At 42.1% G+C, this 16,651-nt stretch overlaps 1 protein-coding gene across 23 annotated transcripts in view; it reads right to left on the reverse strand.

The window, feature by feature from the left end:
• NFASC (neurofascin) overlaps positions 1-16,651 on the reverse strand; it is a 183,249-nt gene that overhangs the window by 114,767 nt on the left and 51,831 nt on the right. For 22 of the 23 annotated variants that reach the window (XM_050955564.1, XM_050955565.1, XM_050955583.1 and 19 more), the window contains exon 2: positions 14,686-14,757. The exons of the other annotated variant lie outside the window; for it this stretch is intronic. The gene's annotated coding sequence lies outside the window, so the exon portion shown is untranslated. The remainder of the gene's footprint in view (positions 1-14,685; positions 14,758-16,651) is intronic. 23 annotated transcript variants of the gene reach the window in all.

Genomic DNA, 16,651 nt, shown 5'->3' on the forward strand with positions numbered 1-16,651 from the left:
TGACCGTAAGTGCAGATCAGGTAGAGGTGCAGTTACTCATTGCGTTTAGCATGTGGAAATTGCATTCGCAAGCAGGTAACGTTCACTTTCCCAAGCTAAAAATATAAGCCATTATTCTTTTTCTGGGAAATATTTAATGGAGGAAAGTACTGGCCCATGTATACCACTGCAACGAGGAATACAGTTATACTTAAGCCTGAAATTAATACATTTCACATGCCCACGTGATTCAAGTACTATTGTACACAAAATACTGTCTAAAAGTAAACTTCATGCAAGTAGCAGACATTATAGTAATGAAAGCTGTGTACCAGTGGATTGCAATGTAGAAAGATAGCCATAACTAGTGGGTTTTTTTTTAAGTGGGTAAAATAAGTTGGTTTTTAAAAGTCAGTTACTGTAAGGAAAATGAGCTGGACAAATGAACAGAACTGTCCCAAAACCATCACAATGTTCATCAAATACACTATCTGACAAATACAATTCACTTGGCTCCACAAGGAAATAAACACAATTCCCTGACGTATTGACCCAAGGTTAGTGAGACTTGCAGGTGCAACCTCTTAAGGTTTAGTCCATTATTTTAGCAATCTATTCACCTCTTGATATGCATATGCAAAGAGGAAAGATCCCCTTACTTAGTATTTGATATTGGATAAGTGCTAAGAATGTAAGCGCCTCTAGGCAGCAATTGTCATTTGCTACATGGTTGTACAGCACCTAGCACAATGGAGCTACACCTGGTGGGCATCTAGGTGACAGCACTAAGTTCAAAATGCGCTGTAGGCAAAGACATCTTTGCCTAGGGGAGCTCACAGTCTCAAGACTGGGTAAAAGTTCTTTATTAGTAAAACACCTGTGTCAGTTAATTAGATGACATAGAAACAACACTTCAAACCCATTTACTGTTATAATTCATTTCAGAGTGTGCATCTTTTCCTAATGGTTTCACAAGCTCTCAAGTTTCATCTTCTTTGGTAAAGACAATATTTATACACCAACGATCAAAACTGAACAGAATTCTGCAAACAACTCTAGTAGCGAAGGAGAAATAAGTCTATGCAACTTTTAAACTCTCTCAGTGTAACAAAGTAATGTAAAAAAATCAAGCTTTAATACCCCACCCCCCCTCCCCCGAGCTGTGTAACTGCAGCACTTTCATCACACGTGATCTTCCTAAATGAATTATAGTTCTAGGTATTTGACTGCAGGTTCCTGCCCTTCACTTTCTCAGACAGATTTCAGAGTGGTAGCTGTGTTAGTCTGTATCAGTAAAATAAAATGAGCCGTGCCACAAGTACTCCTCATTTTTTTTCCCTCAGACAGGTTATTCAAGGACACTATTTTATTTCAGAGGCAGCAGTCCACTCACCCAGCCTGGGAAAACTAAAAGGATAACTGTAGAAGATTAGAGCCTTCGATTCTGTATTAAATACACGTGCGCGTGAAGAAAAAGACCTGCTGTTTGTACATTCTACCCTTGGTCAGCCTGCCTCAACATGACAGGGAACTATTCTTTCCTCTGTCTCTGGATGGCTGAGTTAGAAAACCTTGTATCCCTTTCTTGGTGCATCTGCTCCCATCCTGCTTCACCATCCCCCCCACCCCCGGCAACCTGAGACTTCCATCTGCCCTGTGTGAGCAAGTTTCCTAGCTAGCTTCTATTCATGCAGAGACAAGAGAGATGGGAGGGGACTGTTAAACTATCATTGGCTAGCTAAGGCAGCAGAAAGAGCTGAAGGACAGAAGAGAGGCTTAGGACTTGCTCTAATCATTAATAGAAAATGAACCACATGCTACTCAAATAGGTCATTACTTCTCCAGCCAGGCTGCTCATGCCCACCCCTCAAGTCAGACATTACCCATCAGGGCTGCCCAGAGCGGGGGCAAGTGGAGCAATTTGCCCCTGACCTTGCAGGGGCCCCAACAAGAATATAGTATTCTATAGTATTGCAACATTTTTTTAATGGAAGGGGCTCCCAAAATTGCTTTGCCCCAGGCCCCCTGAATCCTCTGGGCGGCCCTGTTACCCATTTGAAGCAGGCACACAGTCAGTGGCTGAGCAACAACGAAAGGTGCATTGCATGTGAAAATGTCTCCCCATGCTGCAAACATGAGTGAGAATCAGCGCTGGGTCCAAGCAGTAAAGTCTAGATTCAGATTTGGTTCCAACCAGTCTCAGGATTAGAACATCCTGGATTTTAGGGGTTTAATTCAGGCCCATCTCTTTTTGGAATCTGGCCTTTCCTCCAGATTCAGCAAAGCCCAGGACATAAGTAATCCTCATCCCTATTTAGCAAGGGCTTGTTCCAGCCCCAATGAACTTAAAAGGAGTTTTACCACTGGCTTCAATGAGAACAGGATTGAGTCTCAAAGCACTTAAGCCGGAACTTAGCTTTAAGCACCTGAACACTCACATCAAGTTAAGCATGTGCTTAAGTGCTTTACAGAAATCGGGCTTTAGTGAGTTCTAATTAAAATATATTCCTTCCTTGTAGCCTGAGCAAAATACTGATCCTGAACTCTCAAAGGAGTCATTGGCTGCAAAGGGCGCACAGCTCTTTGCAGGACGGGGCCCTCGATTTGGAACACAAAAACAAAAAAAGCAACAATTGAAAATAAGGAAAAAAATCATCCCGTGATAAAGTTAAATAAACAAAATACCCAATGGGGGAGAACTGTTTTTAAATCAACTCATCAGATCCACCAGGACATTCGTCATAGCAATTACAAAAACTCCTGCTGATAATGTTCCCAAGAAGACACTTACCGTATCATTTTATGGGCTCCATTCACATAATTAAAAGTGACAATTATGGAACTGTGCTTTGGCATCACTTTTAAAATGAGGAAAAACATTAAGTTTTATGCAGTGTAAATTGATAATTCCCTAATGGAAACTAGAGAGAAAAAAAATCACTTTCTGGGGTCTCTCTTCCTCTCTTGCTTTATTCCCATTCCCTCTCACTCCCCCCATATAATATGCTAGCTGGGTTTCCAGGTTGCTGACTTCAGGGCTGTAAATCTGCCCTCTCCTTTTGTTTGGCAATGACAGGACTTGTTGTCACTGGCGTTAAAAGCCATCGCTTGCATGTAAGATGACTGTTAGGGCCCCGATGCTGTGGGCTGTTCCACGTGAGCACTGCCTCCCTGGAACAATTTGCAGGATTGAGGCTTAAGATGGCAAAATAAGATCCTTCATTATATTATATATGTACACAGACACACATTGGTTTTCTTTAATAGCTATACCACATACACAACCCCCCCCAATATGTAATTATTTTTGACCGTGTAAATCCCTAGGAGCATTTTTAAGAAGCCAATTAAAAAATTTGTTGCACAGTACATAGTAGATATGGGGGAAGGGGAAAGGATAGGATCTTTTGAAACTTTTATCCCGTAGGTCTCATTGGAGCTGAGAGGACCTCTTCCTCCAGATAGCAGCTATCTGAACACCTTAGGAAGAGCAGCATTTTCTGTCCTCTGTATTCAGAAAGGAGAGAGGAGCTCTTTGTACTTGTTTCTGACATTGCATTCAGCTTTCACAGCTGTTCTTCAGAACACAGTAATTGTCACAAACAAACCCAGACAAGGCCAGGTAATTTCTTTTCTTTCATCACAAAATCCCTTTAGCAACTAACACTTTTTCCTACCCACCCACTCCCTCCCTGCTGGGCAGGCAGAGAGAGGTTTGCAATGGGAAACCCATGTCATAGTTTAAAGCTTTGAAAGATCTAGCACCCCTCACAATCCTATTCCCCATCCTATAAAGGGGGATGAGCCCCAAACCAGAGACCCTAAACAACCTTCTCCCAAAAAAGAAATTTCTCAAGACGTTTGGATCCAACCTCTATGGCTGGGCCTGATCACTACAATGGGTCAAACCGAACAGACAGTTCCAGACTCACCCAAGTTTTGCAAGGTTCAGATTTGAACCCAAAGGTTACAGTTTAGGCTCATATCTGTAGAGCATCTTTAATCCCAAAGCATTTTGCAGATTATATCCAGTATTATTAACAACTATTTATATTGCTATTGCACCTAGAAGCCTCAATCAGGTGGGATCCAATGTGCTACGTACCACACGTTAGGGTGGAAAGCAGCCAGCAACTGGTACACAGCACAAACAGTGCAGGGTGTAATTTTTGGCCAGTGGCACTGGGGATAATCCCCACTTTTAGGAAGAGCAGCTGTGGGACCCTTAGTGTCCAAGCTGAGCAAATTGGACCTGACAGAGAATGGAATAGGGGTGAGGGCACTCACTGGGAACCAAAAGCTAGAGTAAAGTTAGGAAAAAAATCTACAAGACAAAAATTACATGGGATAAAAAAAATATTGTCCATCCCAATCATTTTGGAGTTATAGGGATTTCAACACCCTATAGTTTTGCACCCAGATGCTGTACCAGCATGCTGGCCTGCTGAGAGAAATTGACAATTAACTCCTCATTAAAATTTCATACCTCAGCTCTTCTTCCCTCATTGTCTCCCCTCCCTTCCCCTCCTTTGTGTCCTGTCTCCCCCACTGGGTTAGTCTCAGCAAAAGGGCCTGAAGCAGCCTGGTGCAGTCCATCTGCAATGCTGTGGAGCTATAATCAATGGCTGGAGTGGTGAATCTTGGTTTTTCAGCAGCCCTATCTCCCTCACTGACAGCTATTGTTCAACCCTCCTGTAAGGCTGTCCATCTGTTTCATTGTTCGGCAGGTGTGAGAAGCCTCCTACAAGAACCCATATGCTGCACCTGTCAATCAGGGAATCCACACAGATCAAGGGGTCAAGGAAACAGTTTTTTGGGGGGGAGCGGCGGGGTGTCAGAGTTCAGGCTAGTCTAAAATGTTTACTCTCCATTCACCAGCAACTCCATCCATTAGCTCCGTATCCATTCCCACTGCCACTTCAGAAGGATGATGGGGTTTGTTTGGACATGAGGCAGACGATGATGCGTTTAGCTTTCCGGACCATCAGAGCTGGGATTTGCCATCGAGGGACTCCCAGCTTGCCTTGTCCCTCAGAGTTACAGAAGCTTTACCAATGGGTGACACTCCACCCCTTCCTTCCCACCAGAGAAGATCACAGGGTTCTAGGAACATCGGCTAACAGAGCCCTACAAATCACCCATGAGATAGGTACAGTGGTCACCATTAAAAAGGCAACAGTTTACATGCAATGGTACGCTAGATACCACAGTTTCTTCCTATATTTGGAATATGGCGTAAGCCTTATGGTTAAGTACCATCAGGAGACTAGGATATGGAATATACCTATAATAGAACTGTAAAAATATACCCCAGAACAGAAAATTACATCTTCTTTATAGGCTTAAAAAAAAACAGCAGAGAGAATGATAACCCTTCTAGAGAGCTCTACGGAAAGGTCATTTTTAAATACATTCTACAGGACCCTTCCCTAAGGGCATGGAATTCGGTGGACTTTTAAAATGGCAATTGCCATAGGTACCATAATTTCATAAAATGGGGAAACTGAGGTACTGATGGGTTTCATGACTTGTCCAAGGTCACAGAAGATGTCAAGCCCCAAGCTGGGGACTACCAGTTTCCATTCCAACTCTCTAGCCTATGCTTTGGCTTTTACGGTCATTCTTTGGCTTCCCATCCTCCTCTCAGCCAATTTTTTTTTCCACAGGCAGCATGATTCCGTAAGTAAAATACTGGATACAATCCAATGGAGGTGTTGAGCATTTTCATCCCCCAGCGAAGTTAACAAGAGCTGAGGGTGCTCAGCACATTGCAGGAATCAGGCCTGTTATACAGAGCATGTCAAAATGCTTGGCAATATAAAGGCTGATGTTTGGAGTTTTGATTGTAACCCAATTCTAACAGTTCTCCCGTCTGCTAGCAAGAGAGAAAAAAATTCTTCTCCCATTCCATACTCTGTCCCCCTTGTCCTCTATGAAATTTCCTGTCCTTTTACCTTGTGCTTGCAATGGCACAACTAGTTTGAAATGTGCCTTGGGATAATGAGAATGCCTGCGGAATAATTATTGGTATTGTCTTGTTAATAACACCGCTACTCTTATTATTGGGCCAAATCTTCAGCTGGTATAAATCCACATAACTCCACTGAAGGCAATGGAGCTATGCTGATTTACACCATGTGAGACTCAATCACGAAACATAGTAACGTGTACTAGGTATGAGCAGTAGTTTCAAAATTGCTTAAATTTGAGTGGAGCTTTGTTTTATAAAATCAGTTTGTTCTGTTGCAATGAAAAAGTAGCACACAGAGAGGCAGGGATCGCAGTCATCACTAAGTCCAAGCCATGATGCCAAATCTGGAGCTACTCTGGGCATCCTGGCATGTTCCACTCACAGGCAACACACCAACTCAGCTATCTTAATTTGTTCTCTCTTTTGCTTCCGCTCCCCCTCCCGTTTGTTAAGCAAAAAAAGGGGAGGTGCGCAAACGTAGTAAATAAGGCCTCTGTCACTAAAGAAGTGTGCATCATGATCTCAGTGCATTTCAAAGGGTGAATGCCTGCAATCAGAAAGAACGCTAGCTCTCATGATCAGAGAAATGCTTTTAGAACCAGAGGACTAACACACAAACACCTCAGCAGAAGAGAAGTGCCATTTAAAGCAGCTAAGATTTGACTGGTCTCAGCCCATTTGAACTCTCTGGATATCTGCTCATAAGTTCGTGCTTTTCACAAACCAACACTTGCATTGTCACAGAGGGGAAGTCAAGATAACCTCTCTCATTCACCTCCAAACACTCCTCTTGATATATAAAGCAGGCAGCTTAGACACCACAGTTTTAGGCCTTATAGAAAACCCAAGACAGATCAATGTATTTTGTATTAAAATCAATAGCCCCTCCCACTCAGTTTCCAACCTGCCCCCGTAAGAAAGGCATAGAGAAACAGAAGCTGTTTCTCAGGGCCATTGGTTCCTCACATCACTTCTCTGTGTTATTTCACAGTACATTGCACCCTTTCTCTATCTCACCCTTTGCAGCATCCCTGCGGCATACATGCATATCCACTGGGGGGATTATGAGTAGCTCATGCCCTGCAAGCTGTATGTATAAAAAGTCTTTGATACCAAGTGTGAGGCTACCACTAGAAATAGTAGTAGGTCCCTTAAATTACCCAGCAAACTAATTGGTATGTAGAAGTAGCCAGGACTTAGAGCATGTGATATAGGGCAAAATGTTCGAAGTCAATATGAATCAGCTGATTGATTAACGTTATAACCGAGGTTTGCAACTGTGAGATTTGCACACAAATGCACAGTTTCTGATTATGATTACCACTACTACTACTATTTAAAAGAAGGCAGGAGGAACTGAATAATCTGACTTGCTGACACTCAAGGCAATGGTTGTAGCTCATAGCTTTGGAATTTATCCGCCTTGTTATACAAGTCTGATAGTTAAGGTGACAGTTTTATAATGTAATTGGTTTCCTTACAAATCTCTGAGTCACACTATAGCATGGGGCAACTCCACTTATGGTCTCTTTGTCTAGGTACTTATTCACCATTGTCACATCTGAGCACCTCACAAACATTAATGGATTTACCTTCATATCACCCCTCTGAGACGGAGTGTACGGCTATTCCTGTTTCACAAAAGAGGAATGTCACAGATCAGGACACCTGCACCTGTACTTTCTCTGAGTGGTTCAACAAGGACACCCACTCTTGACTTCCCCCAGACATTGCATTTTGCCTCTCCCACTTCTTACCTGGGGATTCCCAGGCTGATCAGTTCCCTGCCTTCACTGTGCATTTCCCAGCAAAGACAGTCTGCCTAAACAGAGCTGCTTGCTTCACTTCAGAGACAGACATGAATGAGGGCTACATGTGTACGTTATCCCACGGCTCTTTCTAAACAAGCCTACTTCATTCTTAAGGTAAAAAGCACTACAGAAAACACACTGAAAATAGCAACAGAACCTATACAAATTCTAATAAGCTTACCAGAGTTCACCCCAACTCTAACATGGGCTCTTGCAGGAGCAGTCTTTCAATATCCTTGTGGTTACAAATTCATCACAGCTTCAGCTCAGAACAAGCACACACATGACAAGTTTAGTCCACCCTTTTATGCAGATCAGGGGTCTTGAATCTGGAATTCCCAGAAGCAGGTGTTTAGTGTACAATGGGTCTCTCCTCCTAGGGTGTACAAATAATAAAACAACAACATATGGAGATATACCTAACTCATAGAACTGGAAGGGACCCTGAAAGGTCATTGAGTTGAGTCCAGCCCCCTGCCTTCCCTAGCAGGACCAAGTACTGATTTTGCCCCAGATCCCTAAGTGGATCCCTCAAGGATTGAACTCACAACCCCAGGTTTAGCAAGCCACTGCTCAAACCACTGAGCTATCCCTCCCCTCTCACTGAGCTATCCCTCTTGTATCTTGATATCTTCAAAAGGTTGGCTGCAGAGGGGAAGAATCTGCATTCCCCTCACCTCAAGATACTTCCAAGGAAATCCACTTCAGATATATTGTTCCAAAAAGACCACTGAATTTACTAATGCCTTCCAGAGATAGCATTTATCTTGTCTTCCTGCTAGGGTGACCAGTCAGCAAATGGGAAAAATCGGGACAGAGGGTGAGGGGTAATAGGAGCCTATATAAGAGAAAGATCCCAAAATCGGGACTGTTCTATACAATCGGGATATCTGGTCACCGTACTTCCTGCTAAAGAAGTTCCATGCAACCTCACAATAGCCTCTAAACATTTGTATTTGTAATACAATCAACTCCAAAGATGCTAAACTTAATTCAATAAAGCTCATTCAGGATATTATCAGTCTGTCACAGGGAACCCCAGCACAGCAAGGTTAAGTGACTGGTCACTGGCCACACAAGCAATGTGGCAGAAATAGGTCATCTTAGTGTAGTTCCCGAGTAGCAGTCCAGTGCCTTAACCATAAGATCATCAACAGAAGGAATTACTCTAGCTTTATAGCTCTGTTACCAACAGCAGAACTTGACTTAACACCTGAAAACACTCTGTGGAGAGACACGATTTGGACTTCATTGACTGAATGATGCTAACAAGAAAAACCCAATGCTTCGTAGTTATGAAAACACAGTAGCTGCTGGGAATTCTCAATTTGACAGTTGATCAGCAGATTTTTAGGGCAATTTCCCGTAGCAGCAGGGGCACCTTGTTGAAACAGCTCTACTAATGAGCAAACCAAACTCCATTTCCCACCCTCGGTGGACAAAGCCTCTCTCTATATGCTTGTTTGACATCTCCTCCTTTCATCATTGGGATTGGAAAGTGGGAAGAAAAATCATTCATGGAAGTTCCTTTTTGTTCCATTAAGTGTGTCACAGAATATGGTTTATGCTGGTTTCCTTTCAATGACAATAAATGTTGCATTTAAGGCAGATGGATTGGGGCATTTGAAATGAAATCAACCAAGATGGTCTCTTGATAATTCGGGGATGTCTAGGGCTCTTCTTTATAGTTAGGCTTAGAAGGATGAGATTGTTATTGGTAAATGTTGATTTCCTTGTACACACACAAACCAACAAAAAATATTTCCATTGATAATCCTCAACATTTCCAGGCAAAGAAAGTAAAAAAGCTGCTTGACAACTTATTAGAGTTTGATTTAAGGATATTTATTTTGTCTATTTTGACATGTGATGTTGACAATTTGTGTTTTAATAGTTATAAAGCTCTAGCTTTTTGACTGTCAAGTCTGTCTTTATATAATTATTGCTTGACCTGCTCATTGTCTGACCCCTATAATTTCCCACAGTGGTGAAAATGTAAATAAATAAAAATAGGAAAAAAATGTTGAAACCCCATAATTTTTCACAAATGTGAAAATTTAAATAGGTAAAAATAAAAACATGCTTAAAACAAACATTGATAACTGTCAAAATAAAAAAAATTAAATTCTGTCAAGCCTATTTATACTGTTACTTATAGGGGGCACACTTTGCATTGTAATCTGGTTTATTATTATAATCTTGTTTAAGGAGAACGAGGAGTAACTTTAAAGGAGTACTGCAAAGGGAGTTTGAGGAGAGATGAGCTTAAAGGGCAGCATAGCACATGCAGAGAGCAGATGGAATACACTCCACTGATGGGTCATATTATGGCCCTGTTATCACATGAGGTACATCGAGCTTTTATGAAAAGCAAAACAGAGGAGTAGATGGTTCCGTGGATTAGTGAGAGGCTATGGAACCTCTGATCTTCAGGTCATCATTTCTAAGCCAGCCCTGGTTTGATAGTGACTGAAAGTTGTGACTTTCCAGTGCCTTTGCGTGAAATGAATTTGGTGGATCTTAGTCCAATTTACAATAGATTAGATGACAGCCCACACCATAAAGATCGTGTGCACAACTAGCATTAATTGCTCCTCCACAACCCTGCACTGTTGCAGTCTCAGCAGAGATGCAAAGGACTGATGAGATCATGGAGATGGAGCTCCCTTCTTTGACCATTTAAAGACATTTGAGGCATATAGGCAGGACAGCATGTAGATAATTTACTCTGCTGCTGCCCATACTCTGTGGATGGACAGAGGCCTTTGGTCTCCAGGACTGGCAATCTGGCACCTTTCATCAACACTATATAGAAGGGAAACTCCCCCACAATGTGGAGCAAACAGCGGGATTCAAAACCCATCACCTCCACCTAAAAGCTGTTAATGTTTGTGTGCACACTCCCCTGGTTCGCCCCACCTCAGAGGTAGCAGCATCTGTCATCTGGTGATAAGCAGATTGCTAATCACACACTGCAAGTGCTATGAACAGCCGTTGTTACAGAATTCACACAGCAAGTGCTTTGGAAAAGCCGGCTTTCTCCTTCTGGACTTGCACGCTGGTTCACTTCATCTCCCTGTACAGATTTTCCCTCTCAAGGAGAGCACGCGGGACCCTGTAGGATTTGCAGCAAGCAGCAGATAATCACAGGTAAAGCCAACAGAAGCAACACCCAGAGAGAGGCGACATGCTCTAGTACACCAATTATACGGTACTGGGAACCACAGACTAAGTTCTAACTCTGACTCACTAGGTGACCAGGGGTGAGTGACATCCTCGCTCTCTGCCTGAGTTTCCCCATCTGTAAATTGGGGATAACAGCTGTCTTATGTGATGCTTAATTCATTCCTATCCAGTAAGTGCTATTAGATGCTTAGTTGGAAGTTGCTAGGGAAAGGCGAAGTATTATCAAATCATATCCGCCAATGCAGAAAACGCCACCCAAATCCAGCCCTGATGAAAAAGAGGATGTTACAGTTAGAGGAGAATTATAGTTCTCTTTACTCACTGCATTTGCCATTCTTGTGATGCTCCTATATAGCAGGTATCACCATCCCCATATTATATATGGCGAAACAGTGCCCAGATACTATGTTAATGGACGTTACATGAACTCCCAAGACAGGCAAACTAATGCAGAGATGTTGAGCCTGCTTTTCCAGTGGTGCTGATTGCTCACAATTCCGTTTCAAAGCAATGGAAACTGCAAGTGCTCATCACCTCCAAATATCAGGCTCTTGGTGACTTGCTGAAGGCCCACGTCATCATCACTCCAACGAGGCATTAGGCTCCAGCCTTACGCCTACGTGCCGACAGAATCCCACACAACATGCGTTCATAGGAACCAGCAAGCCAGAATGCCACTGCACATTCCCTGTGCACAATCCTGTAAGACTCCAGCACCAGCAAGGCTACAACTGAGACTCAGGGTTTGTCTACACAAAATAATTAGACTGCAGCAAGCTGGGGTGTGAATCTACCCCACGCTAGCCAGCTGTTCGGGTAGATCAGTGGCTCTCAAACTTTCCAGATCACTGTAACCATTTCAGGAGTCTGATTTGTCTTGTGTACCCCAAGTTTTACCTCACTTAAAAACGACTTGCTTACAAAATCAGACATAAAAATACAAAAAAAAGTGTCATAGCACAGTAGTACTGAAACATTGCTGACTTTCTCATTTTCATCATATAATTATAAAATAAATCAATCGGACTATACATATTGTACTTACATTTCAGTGTATAGTACATAGAGCAGTATAAACAACTCATTGTCTGTATGAAATTTTAGTTTGTATCGATTTCGCTAAGGCTACATAAAAAGCATGTTGTAAAACCAGACAGATATCTGGATGAGTTGATGTACCCCCAGGAAGACCTCTGCGTACCACTGGTTGAGAACCATCAGTGTAGTCCCCGCAGATGCAGGTTAACAGTTTGTTAGAGTGCTTTGATGTAGTTCCTCTCTGAAATGGGACTAGCTCAAAGTGTTCTAGCCAAGGGTTAATGCACATTACCGGGCTCCACATGGACAGTTAGACCATGGCAGGCTAGTGTGGGATAGAGTCATACCCCAGCTTGCTGTAGTCTAATTGTTCATGTAGACAAGCCCTAAATTCCCAAACTTCCCAGATCACGTGAAGTGATCGCCCATAGGCCACACTGCTTTTCATATTGGAAATAATGATGGCTTCTCTGCAAATGAGGAGAGAGTTTGTCACCAAGTTAAGTCTTCCCTGTGTGCCCCATGAAGTGTTTACATTCTCCTGCATGTGATGTCACGTAGGTTAAATTGCATCTGCTCGGCTGTATCACAGCAGCCTGTGACAAGATGTAACATGTCACAAATATACAGGCCCTGACACAGAGTGAGGTTTCCCCTCTGCTCAGAGGGAAAAGGTTAATGAAGCAAAATTGCATGAGCTGCAGTGTGTGGATGCCCAGGGGTTAAAATTCCCCTGACTACTCATAAACCAGGAAATTACTTGGTGACTAATTGGATTCCACTGTTCTTTATACTTACACCTTCCAGGAAAGTTGCAAACATAAGGTTCTGATACTAGTGATCAGTAAAGATCGCAGGGCACTGTCTTTAGGAGAAGGAGTGTTAACCTTTGTGTCCCAGTCAGATTTAATCTCAGGAAGCTACGGCGTCAACCCAAATTGCACTTTCAAGTGGATATTTACTTCTGCACCTTCTGTTCCTGTGCACTGCTAAACAATTACTATATTCTACCCCAGAGATAGCTGGATTTCAGAGCTGTGTAAAGAGCTCTCAAATTATTTCACCTACTGCAAACGGATACTGAGGGTTTTAGTTAAGGTTTGAAGTAATATAAGATGAATTGATGGCATTTGATTATTAATAATATTTTTCTGCTATTATTATACTTTATTTTGTATGAGCTGGGAGGATTGTTTAAGTAATTCACTCACAACAAGGGCAGATCCTCTTACTTCGTTCAAGAAACAGGCTGTGACTCGAGTATCAGACCAGAGACTCATAAAATTAAATCTTGACCCCACTGATATCAACAAAAGTCCAGATGGGACCAAGATTTCATCCACAGATTCCACAGCAATAAAGAACCATTTTTGATCATAGAGTGTGACCTTCTGTATAACATAGGCCACCAACGTCTACCCAGCGATTCCCACATCATGCTTAATATTCTGTGGTTCGGTGATAGCATACATTTTAGAAAAGCATCCAATTGTGATTTATAATTTAAAATATTGGCGAATCAACCATGTCCTTTGGTGAAAGAATCTGACATACCATTAATTCAATTGTCAATGTCTTTTTTTTTTTTAATCATGCCACATAAAGCATAAGTAGGGCTCAAACGCAGGGCTAGAAATTAACCTTTTTCTGAAGAAGTGAAGGACTAATCCAGATGGACTATTTATTTCAACCAAGAGCATTCTGATACAACTGAAGCTGATCTTATCTGCTGTGCCACTGCCTGAAGGTGATGTTACTTTCCAGACACTGAAACTGACACATGGAGTGCATGCCGCTTGCTGATTCTCCTGTTTTTGTGTCTGGACAGCAGCAGCTCTGGGTAGAAGCACCCAAGTCAAAAGACGCTCAAGTTGGGTTAGCTGGGGATGCATTTATTCTCGGTATTTGTCCACATCAAAGCTGACCAGTCCCAGATTTGGATCTCTGCACGAGAGTTTCCAATTCTGTTAAAGATCCAGACACGCTTAATTAAGATAGGAAACAAGCTGGGTAAATATTAAACTGATTTACTGAGCTTTTTCTTTGGCCGATGGAATAAGTTAATTAAGTTATCACAGACTGTTCTTGAATTCAGTAAGCAGCTAAACACGCTTCTCACCAAGGTAATGCAATTATTTCAGTACTGTTTTCACCAACCAGGAAAGAGAGGGGAATAAGACACAGACAATCAAGGTAGCTCTGGAATCATTACTTTGGTCCCCAAATTTTTCATTGTTTTTAATTGGACAGAGGCTCAAGTCACTAAATTTAGATCCAAATGCAAAGTGAGAACACCTCCAGGATCAGGACTGTTCAAGATCTGAGGTTTTCATTGTGCTGTTGATATAACGCTTGGGGGGATCATCTGTAAAATTCAGATCTGGAATCATATTTCTTTTTGGAGAGCTAGTGTGAGTCATTGGTCCTCCTGTTTGTGCCAATCCTCAGAGGATAGTTGTTCAAATCCCCCTGAACTGTCTCTCTTTAGCTGTAGACACTCATGCATTAGTCCTGGAAGTCCCTGGTTCAATCCGGGATGTGCTGACTGTCACATTAGGACTGGGGGGTTTGGTTTGGACAACAGCCATAGCCAGAGTTAGTATTGTGCCCAGAGTTAGCTTCTCTAGTTTGTTAACCAGTATGAAGTTCAATTCAAACTAACTTGGTTATGATTGAAATAAGCAAGGTGCTGTGTCTTACCTTAACACTGTATCCTTGGTGTCTTAAATACTTGTCGCTTGTCTTAAAGATTTCAGGTGACTATCATTCAGCCTATGGAAAATAGGGTTGGGGTAGGGAACATAAAAATCAGAATGAATTAATTGTTTGTAAAGAATCTGTACATTGCCTTTTATAAGTTGTCTAAGTTCTCTAGAATTTTTAAGCCATGATTTTTAAAAGCAATTAGTGATTTATAATGCCCAAACTCAGACAACTTCAAGGGGCTCAATTTTCAGAGGGTGCAGAACACCCCTGACCACCTCCTTCCCCTGCCCCCAAATCAGGACCCCTTCAAAAGGTGTTTCTAGTTAGGCATCACAAAGCTGAGGCACTTGAAAAAAATCACTAGTTACAACTGAAAATCTTGGCTTTAGCCTCTTGATCTCCATCACATGTTAATGAGAGTTACATTATTTCTACATTATTGCAAAACATCAAGGCAAATTTTCAGAAGGTCAAATTCTGCTCTCAGTTTCATCAGTGCAAGTCCAGAATAAATATTTGATGTTTTGCCTTGGGTTAAAATAATGCTTTTTAAGTATGTCAGTTGAAGAGTCTTCTCTGGAATATTTCCCCTCTTGGGATCTGAGATTTTGGGGCAGTTTTTATGTAATTGCACAATTGGATTGTTTTTCCTGAGAAGATTTTTTTTAAATTAGTTTCTCAAACAGCAAGCATTTGACACAGTAAAGAGTGGATGGAGTTAGATGGGAGATGCAAATCTGGAGTAACTGAGAGCAGAATTTGACTCCCAAAACAGAAACCATGTAAAATGGACAAACCTTACAAAGATTTAACATTAGCATCTTTGCTTCACAGAGCATAGAACATACACGTCAAAAAAGCAACCTTAAGAAGATGTGATGCACACCTCCCTCTATGGCTGGCTCTAAATCATGGGATCACAGATATAACAGATAGGTTTTGTCAATTAGATAATGCACTTCTTCTCCCTTAGGATTGTTCCCTACAGTACATTTATTAGTATTTTGTCCAGATGAGGTGTAAAAGTCCCAAGCAATGCAGAGTCCAGTACTTCCCATAGCAGACTACTTCACAGTCTAGTCCTTCTCACTGCCAGGATTTCCCACCTCCCCATTCAGTCTAAATTTCCCCTTTCCCATTCCTCCTTGTACCAAGCTAAACAATCCCATCTCCTGCAATACCCTTCACATGTTTATATAAATTCATGCTCTCCTCATCCCCAATCAATTCAATTACGGTTTAGGCAAAATGCACATATTTTGCTCCTTTAATCTCCCCTCCAAATCAATCCATTCAGTCCCCTGATAATTTTGTTGTTCTTCCCTCAACTCCTTTCCAGTTGTTCTTCTGGCAAACCGAAGCACAGAACTGAGTGCAATATTCCAGATGTGGTCACACCAAAGCTGCATGAAGCAAATTCCTCATGCTGCCCTGGGTGGTGGTGATCGTCTTTGAATACACGCTACCCAGAACTGCATTTACCCTCAGCTCTCACGACATGCCACGTTTTTTTTAAAAGTCCAGGAAGAAATAAGCCAAGAGGATCCGTCGCTAAGTTGTTAAGAGTGTAAATAGTTCCTCCACAAAGCCCTTACGACCAAAACTGGAACACACAGGGAGAGAGACTGATGTTATGGCTCAGTGGGGTAGTTCCAGATACCATATCACTTAATCATCTTTTGGACAGCATCACCATTCCCCTGTTTGTACGGCTAGGAAAACAAGTTGCCTCCAGACTCATTCCAGTCACATAATGGCATTAAGCTACAAACCATCAACAGACCTCAGAGAAGCCTTTGTTATAGACATATTTAAAAGCATGATCTTAACCTGTACGAACAGCCATACTGGGTCAGACCAATGGTCCATCTAGCCCATCCTCTCTTCTGACAGTAGCCAATGCCAGGTGCCCCAAAGGGAATGAACAGAACAGGTAATCATCAAGTGATCCATCCCCTGT

This window comes from Gopherus flavomarginatus, chromosome 5 (genome assembly GCF_025201925.1).
Source record: "Gopherus flavomarginatus isolate rGopFla2 chromosome 5, rGopFla2.mat.asm, whole genome shotgun sequence".
NCBI classification, from domain to species: Eukaryota; Metazoa; Chordata; order Testudines; family Testudinidae; genus Gopherus; species Gopherus flavomarginatus.